At 39.8% G+C, this 21,504-nt stretch overlaps 1 protein-coding gene across 4 annotated transcripts in view; it reads left to right on the top strand.

The window, feature by feature from the left end:
- Positions 1–5,742: 5,742 nt before the first annotated feature.
- WDR89 (WD repeat domain 89) overlaps positions 5,743–21,504 on the top strand; it is a 37,215-nt gene continuing 21,453 nt past the window's right edge. The window contains exons 1-2 of one of the 4 annotated variants that reach the window (XR_009264527.1): positions 5,743–5,851; positions 6,525–6,834. The gene's annotated coding sequence lies outside the window, so the exon portion shown is untranslated. Of the gene's footprint in view, positions 5,852–6,524; positions 6,835–18,438; positions 18,510–21,504 lie in introns of those variants that run through there. The other 3 variants (XM_058739273.1, XM_058739276.1, XM_058739275.1) reach the window with 3 other exon arrangements.

The raw sequence follows: 21,504 nt of genomic DNA, 5'->3' as shown, positions 1-21,504 counted from the left end.
AGGTGCTTGGGTGGCTCAGTTGGTTAAGCACCCAACTTTGGCTCAGGTCATGATCTCACCACTCATGAGTTCAAGCCCTACTATCTGCTGTCAGCACAGAGCCCACTTTGGACCCTCTGTCTCCCTCTCTGACCGTCACCTGCTCGCACTCTCTCTCTCAAAAATAAATAAACATTAAAAAGATTTTTTCCCAAGGATCATTTCAACAGTTAAAGAGCTCAGCAAACATCCTTTTTTTGGTCATTTTTTCCTGTAGCTTCTCAGAGCAAGTAGTATAAGCCACCAAAGGCCAGAACTTGAATGTCTGCAATGTGGTGAGCACTGTGTTAGGTGTTTCAGTGATGTTATGTTAATCTTCAGAAAACCCCTGAAAGGGAGATATTGTCAACTGATGAGTAATTTGAGGTTTAGAGAGATTAAAGAACTTGCTCAAAATCACACACCTCATTTTGAGTAACAGTCCTTATTAAAATATCTGCCTATTGAGGTTATGTTTGGAGAAAAAAAATCTGTTATTATTTAGTGATAAAAAGAGATACTTATAACCCAAATGATGTCTGGGATAGGAGATCTAACAGGAATGTGGGTGCAATCGAAGTAAGTCTAGCCATCAGTTAAACTTGGGTGAATGGGGTCATATACATAAGGGTTTGTGTATCATTTTTTCTACCTTTGTGTATGACGGAACTTTCCCAAACTGAAGTTTTTAAAAGTAAGTAACCTGAAAAGTAAAATTAGTATAAATTGGGGGCAAGGAGGAGGAAAAAAGAGGATGTAAATGTGTAATGACATTCACCTTAGCCTTCAGCTATGTCCATTTAGAGCTAATCTTGGGGCCATATGCTCTGAATCACTTCATACGCACAAGCAAATAGGTACTTTGGTATCTTATTCAAGAAAAAAGTGAACTTGTTTCTTAGCAATTATTAGATCCCAAGCTGTTGGTTTCAATCCTAATCATACTTCTCTGTGTAAAATAAACTATAATCATAATTATTAATTAAATAAAAAACCCAAAGACTAGTTTATCAAATACGCTGGCCTCTCTCTCTTCCCAACTCGATTTCGTGTGCTATTTCACTATTTGTTCATTCTTTTTAACGTCAAAGTGGCAGGAAGAGAACATACAGCTTAAACCAGCCAATTCACTTTTAAGCAACTCTGTCAAGAGGTTTTTTGGCAGTAGGTGCTGTTTCTGATTAACAGATAATTAACATAATTACCTGTTTTAATACTTTTCCTGCCTCGTCCCCAACTTTCATCAATCTAAAGTAAAAGGAGAAACAGTAAAGCCCATCTAAAAACTAAGTTAAAATAGCACCATTGAAAAAAATTTGTCATGGTGACTGGTATAAATCAGCGGGCACCTATCCCAGGATGTCCTCATCACCACCCCACCCTCTGGCTTCAATGGCAGTCTTGTTGCCATTTTCGAAAGCTCCACAGCTGGTAGCTTGCCAGGAAGTACTCCTTACATGTTAGAGGCATGCATGCCTAGGCACATATATATTATTGGGAAACCTCCAAGGAGCTCTGGGATTCAAAAGTTGGACAAAGGAATATGGTGCTTAGGAATGAAACCAGAAGCTTCAGATACAGGCTGTTAGGCCAAGGTCTCAAGGACTAGCCAGCCAAATGAGGCAGGGAGTTAGAGAAGCAGGCTGGAACGAAGCTTGAAGGAGAGCTGTTCTTTTTAGACATATTTTACCAGAGTTGAAAAGCGGGTTTGATTTGTACCTTCTGTATGCTTAAATTAATCCACTCCCACAAATACAAGACACAATATCAAACACGATTCTCTGGAATGACTTCCAAGCCTGAAACCCCCACTCTCAAAGGAGTGATTTGAAGTTCTTCATCTATGTGTTGCTGCGAAGGCATTTTGTAGATGTAATTAACATTCATAATCAGTAGACTTTAAATAAAGATTATCCTGGGTAATCTGGATGGGCCTGACTCAGGCCCATCTTTTCCAGAAGTTCTGCCTGTGGACTACAACTTCAGCTCATGCCTGAGAATTTCAGTTTGCCTTTCTTGACAGCCAGCTCTACAGATTTCACACTTGCCCCCTAGCCAGTCCCCAACATTGTGCAAGTCAATTCCTTGCAAAAAATTTAAGATATATTTCCTAATGGTTCTATGTCTTTGGTTGAGCCTTGGTATAGTGATTGAACATAAGTATTTCTAAGTATTATGCATAATTTGGACTTTGTATTTAAAAAATTTTTTAACTTATTTATTTTGAGAGAGAGAGAGAGCCCAAGCAGGGGAGGGAGGAGCAGCAACAGAGGGAGAGAGAGAATCCCAAGCAGGCTCCATGCCATCAGTGCAGAGCCTGATGTGGGGCTTGAACTCACAAACTGTGAGATCATGACCTGAGCTGAGATCAAGAGTCGTGGATGCTTAACCGACGGAGCCACCCAGGTGCCCCTGGACTTTGTATTTTAATAGCAAATACAAATATTTTTGTGTGTATATAGGAGAGTGTCTGTGGGGTTATACACATATACGTGTTCTTTTTTTGAGTAGGCCTGACCTTGGGCTCCCATGTCCTTCCTTATAATGTCCGATTCTAGTAAGAATGCTAAGTCAGTTTAACCATATCTGCCTGGGTTCCTCGCCTTCACTATCCCCCAGGTGAGGTCTGATTACCCTAGCCTGTTTTCAGCAAGAACACTGCTGATTCAATCTAGCAATAATCCTCCACACCCTAATGTTTCTTCTTCATAATTTTCCATCCACTGACCTCCACACCCTGCTCACTGGCTATAAATTCCTACTTATGCATTCAGAGTTGAGCTCAATTCTCTCCCATATTATAAAAGCCCACCACAATAGCCCCCCCGCGAATAAAGTATGTCTTCCTGTCTTTAATAGTATCGTGAATAATTTTTTCTTTAACACTTCCAGACTATTCTGATCACATAATTCCCAGTAAAAAAAATTTTTTACCATTCATTCCAAACTGAATAAGCTAGATTTCAAGAAGTCTATGCTGTTATATCATGTGCACAATTTTTTAAGAGACAAAAATGGAAAGAAAAAAGTTGAGATTAAAAAGTAAATACAAACAGGTAGTAGTATTCTCTTCCTGCACCTCAAGACTCCTCTTGCATTTATCTCACTTTGAGGCCACTGTTTAACCTACTTCCCATATAGACACTATATAAAAAGGATTCCAAGGTTCACATCTTAAAAGGCAGTAATGGCACCTGTTTCAATTTCTATTCTTACATTCTCAACAAATAACGATTTAAGCTTTTTCTTTTTAAGTGGGACACTCTGGGAGCTTCCCAAAGAGTGAGCACTTAGGACAGTTAATACAGATTAGCCAAATGTGCTCATGATTCAGTCACTCAGTTGACTCATCACTCAGTTAAACACTGCTCCTCACCACAGTAGTAGTCTTGACACCTGCAGTTCTTAATGTTTTTTATTCTTGGTCATCTGAATTTCATTTATATCCCAAATGTGAACCATTAATTTGAATTAGGAGGCAGGGGCACCTGGGTCGCTCAGTCGGTTTAGCGTCCGGCTGCTGATATTGGCTCAGGTCATGATCCCACAGTCGTGAGACTGAGCCTTGTGTCGAACTCCATGCTTAAGTGTGGAGCCTGCCTGGGATTCTCTCTTTCTCTCTCTGCCCCTCCCTCACTCACACATGTTCTCTCTCTCTCTCTCTCTCTCCTAAAATACATAATAAACTTAAAAGTAATAAATTGGGAGGCTAAAGGAAAAATAACACTAAAATGCTAGATAATGGAAAGCATTAAAACTTATAATTCTGAATTTTTGCCTCAGGGTAACTTTTATATTCACAGATTTCACTTAGTACATGATATAGAATATTAAAAGGAGAAATGTTGATTACACTCAGTTTGACTCTTCATTTATTGTGAATAAAAAGAAATATTATCTTCCATGGTGTATTTACAAACAATCTGATACTCTTGGTCATTTAGAAACAAGACACAAAAAAATGATAAAAATAATTTGATTTTTTTTAAAACAAAAATGTAATAATTCCAAACATCAGTCATAAAAGCAGTTTTTGCTTGGCTTTAAAATGTACTTCACTTTAAATCCAGAATGTGGAACTATTATACATCATAAAATTGTGGTTTTTTCTTACACGAATTAAACACTTCATATTACCTATTAATTGGGGTAAAAAATGTCGAAAGGGAAAAGGCCACTCAGGAGAAGTTTTTGGTATTTATACATTGATTTTTACTTTTGCCAAACACAAAAGTGATGTGATATTACCAAATGGGCCCAGGGAAGTGAAAGTTCATGATTCAATAAATTTAGCGAAACCCTGCCTTAAACCAACATAATGTTTCCATAAAGATTGAAAATGGACTTCATAACGCAATCTTGAATAATGCACAATGCGTGTAACCTTCTGAGATTGGTCATGCTTAACATTTTATTTATTTTTTTTTATTTTTGGGACAGAGAGAGACAGAGCGTGAACGGGGGAGGGGCAGAGAGAGAGGGAGACACAGAATCGGAAGCAGGCTCCCGGCTCCGAGCCATCAGCCCAGAGCCTGACGCGGGGCTCGAACTCACGGACCGCGAGATCATGACCTGGCTGAAGTCGGACGCTTAACCGACTGCGCCACCCAGGCGCCCCCATGCTTAACATTTTAAACTACAGCACTATTTTCCTGTCATGACGGCAGCCAGTTCTTCTTGTCCTATCAACACTTGATTTATGTGAGCAGCTGCTACCCACACCGAAACAGTATATATAATTGCCAAATTTAGGGTACTTTTCAAATATTCGCGAATGTAGACTAATATGAAAATCAAAGACCGTTTTGTGGCAATGGCAAAATTTTTACAAACCAACAATCTTACTATTCACTTAATACGGTATTTACGAACATCTAGCACAGCGTCCAAGCACAAGCCGTAAAATGTTTCAAACACTACTATTTATCTTTACAACACACATCAAGTCTTTTCAGTTTCTCTAAGTGTCTTTCAGCTTTAACGGTGCTGATCAGTGAAAAGATAAAAAGCACAACGGAACACAACAAAACCACAGTAAACGTCAGCGGGTGTTAATCATAAGGAAGAACCTAGCAGCAACAACCACATTTAAAGCGACAGAACTTGAGCGTCCGGGACTACAAATCCTAGAGTTCCTTGGGGCGGAGGCAGAGCTACTTTCAAATTGATAGCTCTTTCGGCCAATGACACAGCCGACGCAAAAGGTGCAAAAGAGTAGTTTCTTTGCGTTCAAACACTGAAGTCATACTTAGAAGTTATGAGAGTACGTGGGTATTTCAGGACCCTAACTATTAAGTATTTCTTACTCACAGTAAAATCTTCGTAGTCATTGTAACAATTTCTCTACCTGAATTTGGCTCAGTGGAAGTTACAGCATCCAACAGAAGGAAGGAAGTCACGTTGCCCAAAGTCATCTGAATGGCTCAGTCGCCCGAAAAAGAGGCGGAAACCGCTTTATTCTTGCCCTTTATTGGCCACGCAGCCAGGAGGCGTAAACCGTCACAACCAATGAATCGTTGAAACTTCCGTTAACGTAGCGTAAAAGGGGCGGTACTGTGCGGGACTATACGTAAACCGAGTTTACTCAGGCGCAGTCGTCCTGTTTTCGCCCAATCCGGAGAGAGGCTGGCTCCTGGCACTTCGTTGCCCCTCCCCCCTCCTCTTACGCTTCCCTGGAGCTATGGCCCGCCTCTCTGCTGCTGACCAATGCTCTGCATCTTCCTTTGCGCGTTTACCCTATCGGAGACGTAGGGGGTGGAGTTCCGGTCGTAACGCTGTGCGCCTTGACAGACCTCGCGTTTCCTCCCGCGCCGGTTGAGGGCTTGCAGTTGAGGTATATTTCACGGGGTCCGGTTGGGCTCGTTGACGGGCAGGTCTCTGACGGACGGCGACAGTGTGGGTTGAGCCTAGAAAGCCGCAGTCGCCGATTCTGTAGCTCGAGGAGTTCTGAGGGAAGTGGGGAGGGCCTGGGAGGAGAGAGACACGTGTTGAAACTTCTGGTGCGGGGTGGGAGCCCCTGGACCACACCCGTGCTGTCCCTGCTCCGCGTCCTTAACGCGGGTTAGGTTTTGGGATCGCTGGCCCCAGCGTCTCCTGTAGGTTATCTTTCGGTAAAAGCGAAGCGCCGTTCACCAAGTGTTCAAGAAAGGGTACCCAGGGCCTGTTTTTATTTTTCTCCTGTGCCTCGCTCTTTTCTTACCTCTCGAGTTTGTTAATTTTCGAGGTCGGAAAGCAAATTGTAATTTGGGAAGAGCCGTCCTGTAACATATAACACAGACTGTGAGACCAGCTATGTTAAGCACTGTGCGTATATTATCTCATATAATCCACACAACAATCTAAGGGGTAGTAGTATTCCTGTTCTCATTTTCACGCGAAGGAGCAGACTGCTTAGTAACTCGTCCACATGTTTTCTTCAGCCCGTCTCTTGAGTGTGGCATTCGGTTTGCGAGGACATAAAATTAAAATATGCTGTTGTAAAATGTTGCTTCTGTTTTCTTTCCGAGCTTGAAGTTATTTCAGAAGCCAGTGCAACATACCCATAGGTATATTGATACTATCGATGTAAAAGATCATCTGGTAGAAGACCTTGGACTAGGAGCCGTTTCCACCTTTTCAGCCGCATCTTCCTCAACTGCAGAATTGAAATCAATACCAGACATGACTACTGCCTGGAGTTGTAAGGACCAAATTAGAGACTGGATATAATATATAAATTACTGATGTTAAGTTTCTATGTCTTTCTGCTTTTCAGATTCTTTGCTGTGGAGGCCAGACTAGCATTAAATAGCATAGATTTTTTTGATAGATATTTTTATATATGTATTTTTATATATTCTGTATGTATAAAGCAGTGGTAATATGCAGCCTGCTATCACGTAAGCGTGAACTACCTCTTTTTTTTTTTTTTTTTTAATTTTTTTTCCCCATTTAGGCTGCTGTTTTCAATCCCACTGAACCCTCAGCCTTCATAAATCATTTAGGTAGCACTTGATTAGGAATGGGAAGACCATTGAGAGAGACCAGGATGCTTTCAACCAGATTTTCCATCATCTGTTGTCTGGCTTGATGAGTAACACTTGCATTGCGAGGTGTCCATGATGTTCTTCATCATCAACAAAGGATGACCGTGGCAGAGGCTTTGGTTGCATGGCTTCCAGCACTGTAGGCTTTAATAATCCCTGCTTGAAGAGATTCCACCAGTGTCTCTCTTGATCGACTTCACAAACATTTATCAGCTTATTCATTTAACGTTTGTTTTGAAAGAGAAGGTGCGGGGGAGGGGCAGAGGGAGAGAGAATCCCAAGCAGGCTCGGTGCTGGCAGCGCAGAGCCAGACTTAGGGCTCGAGCTCACCAACTGTGAGATCATGACCTGAGCCAAAATCGAGTCAGACGCTTAACCGACTGAGCCACCGAGGCACCCCCATTTATCAGCTTATTGAGGATATGATAAACCATATGACCTAACAGCCAGATGGAAGAGATGCATAGAGCAAGGTGTGCAGAAAGGGTGCGAAGCTTCCGTGCCCTTTCTAGGTGTATTACTGTCTCCAGTCTTCTCATGGTCACCAGTCTGGAAACTCCAAAATTCGTCTTAAGCCTGTATGGCCCCTCTTACCTATTTATTCAGGATTCAGGACAGTGTTTCCTATAAATGCAAGTGTGTTACTCATCTGGTTTGTATTCTACCTTGGATGGGCATAGATAGCATAAAGTGAAAATAGCTCAGCTCACATAACTACTTTTCTCAGTGCCAGTTCCTCCTGGAAGATCTGAGCAGAAGATTCATTTCCTTGCCCTTTTCAGCTTCTTGTGGCTGCTTATATTACTTGGGCTTATGGTGCCTTCATCTTCCAAGCACGGAACTCCAATCTCTGCTTCCATCATCACGCTGTCTTCTGTGGTCAAATCTTCCTCTGCCTTCCTCTTATGAGGGCACTTGTGCTTACATTTAGGTTCACCTAGATAATCCAAAATAATCTCTCCATCCCAAGATCTTAGTTACATAACTCCTTATGTATGGAACCATTTATAGGAATCAGGTTTTGGGTATCTTTGAGGGCCATCTTTTAGGTTTACTACAAAGGATATAAAGAAGGGTAAAACATCCTATTCTAGTGTGGCTTAAAGTCTAACAGGATGTGCTATAAGGGGGGGAAAAGACTTCCAGATTGCTGTGAAATGAACTAAGTTCATTTCATGAACTAAGTTCATTTCACGTAGGTTGGTACTTCTCCAACTTTTCCTCAGGAAAATAGTGGTAAATGAATATTCCAGTGATAGCTGAACACAAAGCCTGCATTAACACCTTCAAAGAATGAAGTTTCTTTGAATTTTACTCTTCTATTTTAAAAACTCATGGATTTTTGTATTCCACTTCATAATATGCCGTGTTTGATATTCTTCTGAATTAGTTGCCACATCATAACCTTGCTATTCTAGGGATTTAGACTTTTGTGGCTTATAATAGCCAGTTTACTCCAGTCATTGATGTGTCCTCTGGTTTAAGAAGCATGACCTCAGATGATGGGGATTCATTGTAAGGAAGCCATTTAAGCAACCCGGTAACTACTCTAGGTCCCATTGTTCCTATGGCTAGAATGTGCACTCGGCTTCATGGAGAACTGGAGTGACAGTCCCTCATCATTGATACTCTCCAATTCCCCCAGCAAGACAGCAGCTCTGATGACTTTAGGTTTTGGTCATATCTTCAGAAGAAGATAGCCCAACTGTTGCTCTTGTGTCTGCTTAGGAATCATAATCAGGAGACAGGATCTCATGAGTCAGGTTTGTTACCATTCAGTATGAATGAAGATGAAAAAGAGCCCAGCTCTGAGTAGGCATTCATTACGTAAGAACTATTCAGTAAAGATCTCTGTGCCTTGTGTATGGAGTTGGAAGGAGAAGCACATGTGGGCCATCTATATGGGCAAGGCCTGGAAGTGACCTACATTACTTTTTCACATGTTGCTTGGGCTAGAACTCTGATACAAAGTGACACCTAATGTCTAGTTGTGTGCCTCACTAGTGGTCTGCTGATGAATTAGTCTCTGCTATGATACTTAGCTGCTTAAGATTTGTTCTCAGCCCGCAGCATTTAGTTTCTTCACCCTGTGAACTCTCCATGGCAGCCACGTGTCTCTAGACAACCTTATTGGACAAAGTACTTTTTTTTTTTTAATTTTTTTTTTCAACGTTTATTTATTTTTGAGACAGAGAGAGACGGAGCATGAACAGGGGAGGGGGAGAGAGTGAGGGAGACACAGAATCTGAAGCAGGCTCCAGGCTCTGAGCGGTCAGCACAGAGCCCGACGCGGGGCTCAAACTCACGGGCTGTGAGATCATGACCTGAGCCGAAGTCGGACGCTTAACTGACCAAGCCACCCAGGCGCCCCGACAAAGTACTTTTTAAGCTGGCCCCATACCAATGCTATCGTAGGTCCGCAGGAAAAAGCTTCATATCCTTTGCCCTGACAAAGTCTAGATGTACGGACCAATAACCATGTAATGCAGCCATTTTCTTTTGTTCTCTGAGGAGGTAGCCAGCCACAGTCTTAGACTTTGCCAAGTGTGGATTCTATATCCATAGTCTACAGGGGACCAGATCAAGGTCTGAGTTTGAGCTACTCATGCTTGGGTAAAATGGGAGCAAGGAAAGAATTCCACAATATTTTTTCACAAATAACCTCTAAAGAAATTCTTTTTTAAGCATTTTCACTTTGGTGATTGTATTCCCTGAAAATGGACGTCAAGCTAGTGGTTGCAAAACTAGTTTTAGGTCATCTTCTTTGCAAGTCCAATGCGTGTCACCTGACTTAGGGATGTGAGGGTATAGTATACAGTTTATAGGCTAGAAAAAAAATCTTTTAATGTCTATTTTTGAAGAAGAGAGAGAGAGACAGAGTGTGGGCAGGGAGGGTCAAAGAGGGAGACACAGAATGTGAAATTGGCCCAGGCTCTGAGTTGTCAGCACAGAGCCCGACTTAAGACCAGAACTCAAAAACTATGAGATCATGACCTGAGCTGAAGTCTGATGCCCCAGGCACGTAGGCTATGAAATTTTTATTTTTTGTACAAAGTACAGTTTATTGGGCATTTTCCTGATGACTAATTATGTAACTGATGTTTTAAAAAATTCTCCTAGTAGGGCACTGAGTGACTCAGTCGGTTAAGCATCCAACTTCGTCATGATCTCATGGTTCGTGAATTCGAACCCAACATTGGGCTCTCTGCTGTTAGCACAGAGCCCACTTTGGATCCTCTGTCCCTCTGTCTCTCTGCCCCTCCCCCATTTGTACTATCTCTCTCTCTCTCTTTCAAAAATAAAAAGAATTAAAAGAGAATTATCCCAGTAATCCATTTTAAGTAATTTCACTTGTTGAATGTTCCTATTTGGTTCCCCAGCCCTTTCTGTGCCTTGGTTTGGTAATAATCAAATCTAGGTGAACTATCTTTGAAACTGATCATCTCTGGGAAGCTAGCATTTCTCAGAAAATAAAAACTTCCTTGGGTTTCCCAATCATCAAACAGAATCATTTGATTTTATAAGTTGCCTTATTTGGTTTAGAAGAAACTTAAATGATTGAGGTAAATGGTGGTTAGAAGTGATTTTTGGTTTTTACTCTTGAAAAATAGTACTATTTCAGGGTCACATTATTTCCCACTTAAGCATTTAAAATTGGATTCACTTAGTGTTTTTTTATTAAGTTTTTTATTTTAATTCCAGTATAGTTAACAGTGTTATATTAGTTTCAGGTGTACAGTGTGCTGATTCAACAATTCTATACCCGGTGCTCATCACGATACGTGTGTGGATTTATCTAACTTTAAATGCAATTTTTTTTCTTGGATTTCAAGTCCATTTTGGCTGAGTTAACTGGTTCATCATTTCAGCTAGATATATTGTACATCATAAAACAAGATCTTTAGCAAAACTCTTAACATTTTAAGGATCATAACCTTCATTATGTGTTCTTTATTATTTTCCAAATTTTCTTGCCTAAGCATTAATTGTCATGAAACAACTTGAAAATCATAAGCATAAAGTTGTTGGCAGCATGATGTGATAGAAGAAGCACATGGAGTCAGAGATCTTTCTATTGGGGTGCCTGAGGGGCTCAGTCGGTTAAGTATCTGACTGCGGTTCAGGTCATGATCTCACAGTTCGTGATTTCGAGCCCTGCATTGGGCTGTCTGCTGTCAGCACAGAGCTCACTTCAGAACCTCTCTCCCCCTCTCTTTCTGCCCCTCCCCATCTCTCTCTCTCTCTCTCTCAAAATAAATAAATAAACTTAAAAAAAAAAAAAAGCTCTGGGACACTTGGGTGGCTCAGTCAGTTAAGCGTCCAACTTCAGCTCAGGTCGTGATCTCACAGTTTGTGGGTTTGAGCCCTGCATTGGGTTCTGTGCTGACAGCTCGGAGCCTGGAGCCTGCTTCGGATTCTTTGTTTCCCTCTCTCTTTCTGCCCCTTTCCCACTCACACTCTGTCTCTCTCTCTCTCTCTCAAAAATAAATAAACATTAAAAATTAAAAAAAAAAAAAAGAGGGGCGCCTGGGTGGCTCAGTCGGTTGAGCGTCCGACTTCGGCTCAGGTCACGATCTCGCGGTCAGTGAGTTCGAGCCCCGCATCAGGCTCTGGGCTGATGGCTCAGAGCCTGGAGCCTGCTTCCGATTCTGTGTCTCCGTCTCTTTCTGCCCCTCCCCTGTTCATGCTCTGTCTCTCTCTGTCTCAAAAATAAATAAATGTTAAAAAAAAATTTTTTTTTTAAAAATTAAAAAAAAAAGAAAGAAAAAGCTCTTTTTATCTAGACCATACAAAATGTTTAACTTTGCTGAACTTTAATTTACTTATTTGTAAGTATAATACTACTACTTGTCTTACTTAACTCTCACAATTGTGAGAATCTGATGAAATGACAAATACTGTAGTCCTTCGCAAAATGTGATTCTTTTATTAAGATCATATTAAATATTTACTGTACTTTTTTTAAGTAGGCTCTATTCCCAACATGGAGCCCAACATAGGACTTGACCTCACGACCCTGAAATCAAGGCCTGAGATCAAGAGTTGGACTTAGCTGACTGAGCCACCTAGATGCCCTCTATTGTACTTTTAAAGGGTTCAAATTTATCATTAATTCTGTTGTGAGCTCCACTAGTTCATGTGATTTTTTTTTTTTTTAGAGCTCTACCACAGTTTTTTTGCCTCTTCATATGTTGAATGGACCAAGAAATGATAAACATCCTGTTGAGCAAGTCTCTTAAGTTAATGTTAATGAATTAGTCTCCAAATGTCATTTGCTAACAATATCGTTTCATAGGAAATTTTTTTAATATTTATTTTTTTATTTTTGAGAGAGAGAGAGGGAGAGAGTGCACACATGCGAGCAGGGGAGGGACAGAGAGAGAGGAAGACAGGATCCAAAGTGGGCTCTGTGCTAACAGCAGAGAGCCCAGTGCAGACCTCAAACTCATGAACCATGAGATCATGACCTGAGCCAAAGTCAGATGCCTAAACAACTGAGCCACAGGTATTCCAGTCTCACATGAAAATTAAAAGAAACCTCTTCTTTCAAAGACTAGTAAGCTTAGTGTGCCATTATAACTAAAACTGATAATTTATATTACTTCACTTATCATGTCAGTTAATATTTCTTTTACATTTTCCTTAGTGTTAGTGTGGATGCTGAGATAGGTGATGACTCTGTTCTCTTTGTGGGCATTCTTCATGATCATTGTTATGATTACTTTTTATTGTCTTTTTAAAAAAAAAAATTCACCATTCCTTGAATTATAGCAGAGCTAGCGGTTAAGAGCACAGATTTTTAAACCAAACTGCCTGAATTGAGCACTGACTGCAATTAGTAGCTCTATAATCTTGGGCTGTTTATATGTAACCCTTCTGCGTTTCAGTTATCTGTCCATGAAATGGGATAATTGCAAGTACTTCATAGGCTGTTCTGAGAATTACATGAGTAAATATTTGTGCAGTGCTTAAAACAGTGCCTGACAAACCTGATTAAATATCTTTCTCTGATTTTATTCCATATCATTCATCAAGTAGGAATGTGAAATAATAGCTAGGAGAGAAAAAGCTCTAGGTCGAGGCTTATGTGTTAAATTTACTATATCTTATAGCATATATAGATTTTAAATCTTTTTTTAAGCTTGTGAATACTTGGAAATTTGCATGTCCAGACAACTAAAAGTTATGCTGAACTTCACATCATTTGATACTGCTTTTTATCTTAAATTTTTGCTGGTATTAAGACTTTCCACATGTGTATGCTTTAAACATTTTAACTGTATGTTGCTTGGTTATATAAATGATATTGATTCATTTAGTGCAGATGAGAATTATAATAACCTTACATTTGAATGGCCATTTAAAAATGCTTTGTAGAACATGTCTTTTATATCATTTGGGGGTCAGCGTAAGAAAGCATTTAAGAGTGTGGGCTCTAAAATCAGATTTCAGTTCCAGTCCCTGCTATGCATTTGTGAACCATGTGATCTTTGGCAAATCACCTGCCTTTTCTAAGCCCCACTTTTCTAATTATGGGTAAATAAGGTACTTACTGTATAGGGCTGTCCCCAGGATTAAATGAGATATAATGCATAGAAAGCATTCAGAATAGTACCTTGGATACAACAAGAGTTCAATATATCTTAGTTACTATTAATATCATTGATAGATACAAAAGAGCCAGTAAGAAGAATAAGTGGAAGTGTGAGAAAACCAAGATTCAGAGTAGATTCAGTGATTTACTAAAGGTCATGTGCAAAAAAAAAAAAACCCACAAAACAAAACAAACAAAAACATGCTCCCTCACTTCTAGGGCAGGTCTTTTCCCGTAACCCCTTTTCAGCTCACTCCTATCAACCAAGTCCACCAGAAAGACATGTTCCTTTATTTCCCACTGTGTTTCCAATTCTTGGCCACTTGTCAGGATATTTTCATCTTGGTTCTCATTCAATCAGAGTCTTTCCCTTTCTTCGTGAATCCTTCAGCCCTGTGTTACTTGGGCTTTTAAGTTGTTACCATGCATGACAGGCATCTATTTTCAGGAAAGGAAGAAAGGAGATATTGAAGCTAAATTTTTCGTAATGGTTAGGTTTTTTAAACTTGTGATTCCATTAGCCTATCATTTATTTGTATTTAACGTAGCACTGAATTATTTTTACAAAGCTACTTTATTCCCTCTAAATTCTCCCCTCTTTTTTCCCCCTGAGATTGTAAAATCAAATTGAACTTTTTCTTAGGAATTAAGAAAGGAGTTTGAGAATCACACAAATCCCTTGAGCCATTCTAAAAATAGGAAGAATACAATTTATGAATCATTGGGTTATTTTGGAAATCTTGAATGATTAAAATGTGGATGTATCTCTTTTTGGCATCAAAAACGTATGTATATAAGCAAAGCACATAGTATTTACTGCATTCTGGAAATTTGAGGTAATTTGATCCTATAACTCATTTCGTGCAAGAATAGCATTTTGAACATAGTTTAATTCCAGAATTTGAGTATATAGGAATATCTATTAAATTGCATTCACACCAGCAGGTGTTTATTGAATGCTTTCTGCTTCTAGGGTACTATGTACGATGGTAAAGTGATATTCCCAAATCCCAAGCCTTTTCTTAGCTTCCTCAGTTCTCCCTTCATGGTGTTTTCTGTAACTTTATAGGTTGAGATGAATTGATCTCAAAGCTGTGGTTATGGGTATCATGGATGTCAGTGTTGATACTGTTTGATTTATTTCTTTTTCCTTATTTCTTTGCTTTCTCCAGAAAAGGGATGGCTGCCTCTGTGGCTTGTGTGTGTGTGTGTGTGTGTGTGTCCTACCTTTGTTGTTGTTTCACATATCTGTGTAGTTCCTTACCCTTGCCTCTTTGTCCTCTATGGAGTGTGTTTTGTGTGTGTTTGTATTTTTATATACCTCTCACAGGAAGTAGGATTTTGTGAGGTAGGCTATAGAGTTAGCCTCAGGCTGGTAGAGGATTGATACTAGAGAATTGGAAAACATGGTTCATGTCCTTAAGAGATATATACTCTATAGTAGACAGAAACGAATATAAATATGTAAAACAGCTAGGGATAAAAAACACTTCAATATATTTGGTATGCGATTACTGCTATGTAAATAACAGACAATATTTTGGCATTCAGAGTAGGTATAAGCCTACTTTAGGCTAGGTTAAGAAAAATGTGGTACTGGTAGAATCTGAGCTAGATCTTGAAGCATGGGTATGACCTAGATAACTCAAGAAAACAATATAGGATTCTTGGAGAGAATGGCAACCTTTTTTGCAGTTTTATTATTGTAGGGAAGATATTTTACCCGTTAAAATATTGATATGTCTGGGGCTGCTGTAAAATACAGCATGTGATTCACAAGTTCAAACAACTGCAGCCCATGCAAAAACAAAAGAATGTATATGTCACTTTATAAAAATTAAGTCGTTTTATGTACTTAAAAAATGTTTGTGGCATCGCACGTTTACTTTTATTTTCCACTTTGTGTCATGCTGAATGTCAGTGTTTTTTACAACATGAAAATAATTTCTAAGAACAACGTTTTTTTATATGATCTTACTCTCATAGGAAGTAAAATTTGTCCTATTCTTGCCATCTTTTTCCAGGAATTAGAGGTTAAATTGGGTATTTCCTGTCCTGTGTGTGTGTCAGGGGTGTAGAGAAAACATATTTCAGTTGCAGATGAGGGGTAATGAAAACTGGATAAAAAATGGAGGATAATGGCAGGGTGAACAGTGATGAGATAGATGTGAAGGGCGATTTTCAAGGGAGGTTTTTTAGTTCCTTGACTCTTGTCCTTTGACTTTCTTTAATCAAAGATGATTCTGTGCTGTTGAGCCTAGGCGGCTGAGAATACCATATCGTTAACAGAGATGAAGAATACAGGTGTTTGAGTTATATTTTGGGTATATTTAATTTGGAGTTTTGGCAGCATGTTCAGGGGTAGAGGTCTAGGCCAACATTAGAGCTATGGTGTTGGAATTTTGGAGAGAGATCAGGGTTGAAGATAAAATCCAGGAGTTTACATAGAGGTGATAATTTACGTTGCATGGGGAAGAGAGGAAAGAACAAGTAAGGAAAATTCAGTCTCACTTGTCATGATTAACAACAGAAATTTGAATAATTACTAATAAGTTATAGCATCTTTCTCTTTAGACTGTAGTTAAGTCCTTAATGATATATATTTTTTTCCGCTCTCTAATTTTTGGACCTCTTGCTAGAGGGCAGTAGTAGTTAATTCCAAGGGCAAGGAAAGCAAGTATTAAAAGAGTTTGATGGCTTAAGTCTAAGCTAAACATATTCCTGTGTTTCCTAAACTTACATTTGACAGTACATTATTTTCAGTCCTTTTTATCCTTCACATCAGATCTGTTAAGTGTGAAATCTTTTTTCTCTTAATATCCGGCTTTTGCAGGATGGTTCAAGAATTATGCCTTTTGTTGGTTATCTCTGATATCAGGATCTTTCAGTATGTTCAGAAGAGAGGAAATGAGTTTAGAATTTAACTACATTCTGATCTTCCCATGATATGGCACAATGTAGTTAGGAGATCTCATCTGTTCTACTGTAACTTTACACAAGTATAAGACTATAAATAGTTATGTTCAGGGTTTTGCCATTATTTTGATTTCATTTCAGCAGATCCCTTTTGGACATTCACCCAATTTGGAGTATTAAATAGTGAATCTACCTTAAAATGTAAAGGAAAGTGTCAATCTATAAATATTTATAAGATATTGTCTGATTGTGTGAGATACATTGACATGATTGTAAGATATCCAGTGTCGGAATAACACTGGTTAACAGTGGAAACTTAAAGAATTATTAATATGTTAAAGTATCTTTCTGTTTGGAGACTTTTGGGGAACATTTCATTTTGTGAATTCACCTTAGAAGTATCTAGTCTTTCTCACTCTCCTGCCCCGTGTGTGCACATGCACAGGCACGCCCGTATGTGTATGCATTTTCACTTCAATCTCAGTTGTCATGATTAACAGCAGGGGTGTGTGTGTATTTGTTTACTTATACGCAGTAGAATTTATATCTGATAGTGTACTCTGCAGGTTTGTTATTTGACACTATTGTATTTCTTTGAAATTTTCTTCTAAGGGCGCCTGGGTAGCTCAGTCAGTTGAGCGTCTGACTTCAGCTCAGGTCACAATCTCGCGGTCTGTGAGTTCGAGCCCCGCGTCAGGCTCTGGGCTGATGGCTCAGAGCCTGGAGCCTGCTTCGGATTCTGTGTCTCCCTCTCTCTCTGCCCCTCCCCCGTTCATGATCCGTCTCTCTCTGTCTCAAAAATAAATAAATGAAAAAAAAAAAAAAGAAATTTTCTTCTAGGTCACTTACTGGTCTTCTTCTGTATCAGGCATCATTCTGAGCATTTAGGATGTAGTAATTAAGTTATTCTTTTTAACAACCCTCTGAGGTTGCAACTGTTACCCCTGTTTGAAGAATAGGAAGCTGAAAGACATATCTTGTGACACCAGGATTTGAACCCGAGCATATACCCATTCTCTTAAACTACCATGCAAGGCCTATTTCTCTAAGCCTCAGTCTCCTAGTCTAAAAAGCAGTAATAAACAGACCTATCTTTTAGGGTTTTGGGTAGGGTTAAATGAAGCAATGCCTGTGAAGAGGCCGATGCTGAATCTAGATATTAATGATCAGTTACTATTAGCTGTTGGTTGGCCACTTTTCTGATTTTCCTCTGGTGCTTTTGTTCTTTGTCTCCCTTGTAGTTTATTCTTCGTCGGCCCGTTCTTTAAACAATGGTATTCTAGAGTTCCACTTTTGACCTGCTGTTTTATAGCATTCTGCATAATTTCCCATCAGAAGGTTTATCCACTTTCCTAGTTTTTAACTACTGCCTACTACCTGTAATCTGATGACCCAATTCCATACATTTCCACCAAGCTATAGTCTGTTGTAGCCAAATGTCTGCTGTACCTCCACCTTTGGGCATCCCCACGTGTCCCTTGTGCTTGATGTGGATAAAACTGGAAAATTTTTAATGTAAAATGGAACTGAAGGATATGAAGTGGAGAACCTCACACATGCACCTGCAGAAAATGGAACTCAAAAGACTGAGACTGACTTCTCACAAATAATCTGATTTATAGAGGGTTGAAATTTATCCTCTGACCAATGAGCATCCACCAAGAATGTCTTCCATCTTCAAGCCAGTGAACTTGCTGCTTGGCCCCTTGCTGGTCTTTCCCCTCTTACACTCCTTGCCCATAAAAGCAACTCAAGTAAAACCTTCAGCGGACTCCTACAGCTCGCTGAAGTTTGAATGTCCCAAGTTGTAGTTCCTCTACTATTCCTGAATAAACTCAGTTTCTGGCAACTCGACTTTGCCTTAGTTTATCTCTCTTCTCTTAGGTAGACATTACATGGTATCAAAGTGAGATCTGAAGAAGGTGATCACCAGGAACACCAACCTCCAGAAATAAGTGAGTTTCCTGCACTTGAGCCCTTTGCACTCATAGCTTGTGCAAGTCAAGGTAACTGTCAGTTTGGTAAGTTTCCTCTCAGGTCTTGAGGTGCCTCCTTTGGTGGAGCTCTCTGACTTTATTTGGGATCTGGAGACGGGCGGATTGTCCTTCTGGTATGTACTCTTTTATTTCTGATAATGGGATCCGAGTCATCTGAATTTTCTAAGGGTGGCCCCCCTTGGGGAACCCTCGCTGGTTTTATGTTAAAAAATTACAGCCCTTCCTCACACACATGTTTGACTAAACCAGTTTTACTAAGGATAACCTAGAACTCCAGTGACCATTATGTGGAAACTTTGATCTCCCCAAACTTACTTTTCTCTGAACTGATTTAGAAGACCATGTTTACAATACTAAACAATCCAAGTGGGATGGTTATTTTAATTGGTATCTGGAAGCTTCCAAATGTGTTCAGGATTCTAAAATTGCCTCCTTACAAAATACTATTGCTAAATTAAAGCAAATAAATAACTAACAATGTGTAAGAAGAAAACACCGGAGGCCTGTTCCTGCTGCTAACCAAGGTCTTTCCTAACTTTACTATTCTACCTCCTCTATCTTCCTGTTTGCCTTCTCTTAACCCTTTACCCTCTCTCTAAACTTCCTTTCTTTCCTATTACTGAAACCTCATCCACTGATCTCATTAAAACCTTCCCTTTCAAAATTAAACCTGAGGATTCTAAACCACCCCAGATTTCCTACACTCCATGGACAAAGGCCAAAGTTAGGACTATAAGAATTTTCCCAAGGTAACTGGGGTCTCCATGCATTTGTTGAGGAATTCATTATTGAAAGTATAACTCGCCAAACTGCTCTTCCATTTCTTATCAGTTAGCCCACATGCGTATCAGAGAAGGTCAAAGTGTAGCAATGGATTAAAACTGCTGTTTGGGGAAATCCCAAATAATCTCTAGAGTTTAAACTAAACCAACCACCAACCCTTTTATATGATCAGACTTGCAGACTGGACAAAAGGCTACATGAAGCCATTCCTAGGGCCTTCCCCAAACCCGTGGACTGGAACGAAATTCAGGCACACACTCAAAAGCCTACCAAATCTGTCCATGACTAATAAAGCAGACTCTACATCATTTTTTAAAATTCTGGACTTTCCATAGATGTTGAATCCACGCTGGTGGCTTTTAATTCCATGTTCATGAATGGCCTAAACAAGGACTTCTTCCTGTTGGTCAAAAGAACCCATATAGAACGGGAGACAGTGTGCATCCCTGACTTTGTCAATCTGGCTTATCAATTACTTGCACCCTAGAGGATGACACCAGAAAAAAAGACAACTAATATTTTGATTCTTTACCTTGGAAAGGTAACTTCCAAGGTTTCCAATATGGAAACTCCAAAGCCATCTTCTAGAACTATGTCATTACTGCAAAAAACCTGGCCATTGGAAAACAGAGTGCTAGAAATGGACTCAGGAGCTACACTATCAGTAGCTACACTGAAAGAGTACACTACAATTAAAGAGTCTTCCTCTAAAATATGTATGCTCACCCAGGGGGCGCCTGGGTGGCTCAGTTGGTTAAGCGTCTGACTTCGGCGCAGGTCATGATCTCACGGTTCGTGAGTTCAAGCCCTGCATCAGGCTCTGTGCTGACAGCTCGGAGCCTGGAGCCTGCTTCAGATTCAGAGCTAGCCCCTTCCCTAGCTCACGCTTGCTCTCTCTCTCTCTGTCAAAAATAAATAAACTTAAGAAAAATCAAAATAAATAAAATATGTATGCTCAGTGAGGGTCTTTTGTTTTTTTAATTTTTTTAACATTCATTTTTTTGAGAGTCAGAGACAGTGCAAGCAGGGGAGGGGCAGAGAGAGAGGGAGACACGGAATCTGAAGCAGGCTCCAGGCTCTGAGCTGTTAGCACACAGCCTGAATCGGGACTCGAACCCATGAACCGTGAAGTCATGACCTGAACTGAAGTCAGACGCTTAACCAACTGAGCCACCCACATGCCCCAGATAGTGGGGGTCTTAAATAAACCACAACGTGTGCCTATTTCTAAGCCCATATGTTTTTGTCTGGGACTTTGGCAAGTTGAGCTACCCATTTCTCCTCAATGATTTAGTTCCCACACATTAGAAGATTTCCTGGAGAAATCTAATGTTGCCATTTTTTTCTCTCAAAAGGGAAATAACCATTGAGTTTGAATCCCAACACTTAGGAAAATTCAATCCTCTTTGCCCTTCCTTGCACTCTACAAGCCAAGGAAGTCTAAACTTCAAACTCATCCCTGCTGTTAAACCTGGTAACCCCCACTTTTTGGGCAAAATCATTAACAGATGTAGGCAGAGTTCATATTGCCCCTCCCATTAAGATCCAGATTGACCCCTCAAAAAACTCTCCCAACAAAAAAACCAATATCCTATAAATAAAGCTTACAGGGCATAAGGCTTATTACAGAGGATAAGTCTCAAGGACTCGTTATCCTTTGCACTAGTCCTCGTAATACCCTATTTTGCCTGCAAAAAATCGAGTGGCTGAGGATGGAGATTTGTCTAAGACCTAGGGCAATAAATAACATTCTAAGTCCCTGCCTCCCCGTCATCCTTAATCACCACATGCTATTGGTATCCATTCCTACTGGAAGCATTTTTTTTTTTTTAACTTTGATTGACTTATGCAATGGATTTTAAAAGATCCTTGTTGGTAGGGATAATTAATATCTTTTTGCCTTTACCTGGGAAGGATAACTGTATTCCTAGACAGTCATGCCTCAGGGCTTCACTGAGAGTCTATCTTCTCACAAGTTTTAGAAGCTGACTTAAATGACAAAATTCTCTGGAGGCTCCATTACTACAATATGTGGACGATTTGCTTTTTTGCTTGCCCTTCCAATGCTCCTCACAAAAAGAGAGTGTTTACATGTTGAAAATCTTAGCCATTGAAGGACATACGGTCTCAAAGGAAAAATTACAATTTTTCCAAACTGAGGTTTGATATT

Source organism: Neofelis nebulosa, chromosome 7 (genome assembly GCF_028018385.1).
Source record: "Neofelis nebulosa isolate mNeoNeb1 chromosome 7, mNeoNeb1.pri, whole genome shotgun sequence".
Classification (NCBI taxonomy): Eukaryota; Metazoa; Chordata; class Mammalia; order Carnivora; family Felidae; genus Neofelis; species Neofelis nebulosa.
The sequence above is the reverse complement of the archived record's forward strand: the minus strand, read 5'-3'. Positions and strand labels throughout refer to the sequence as shown.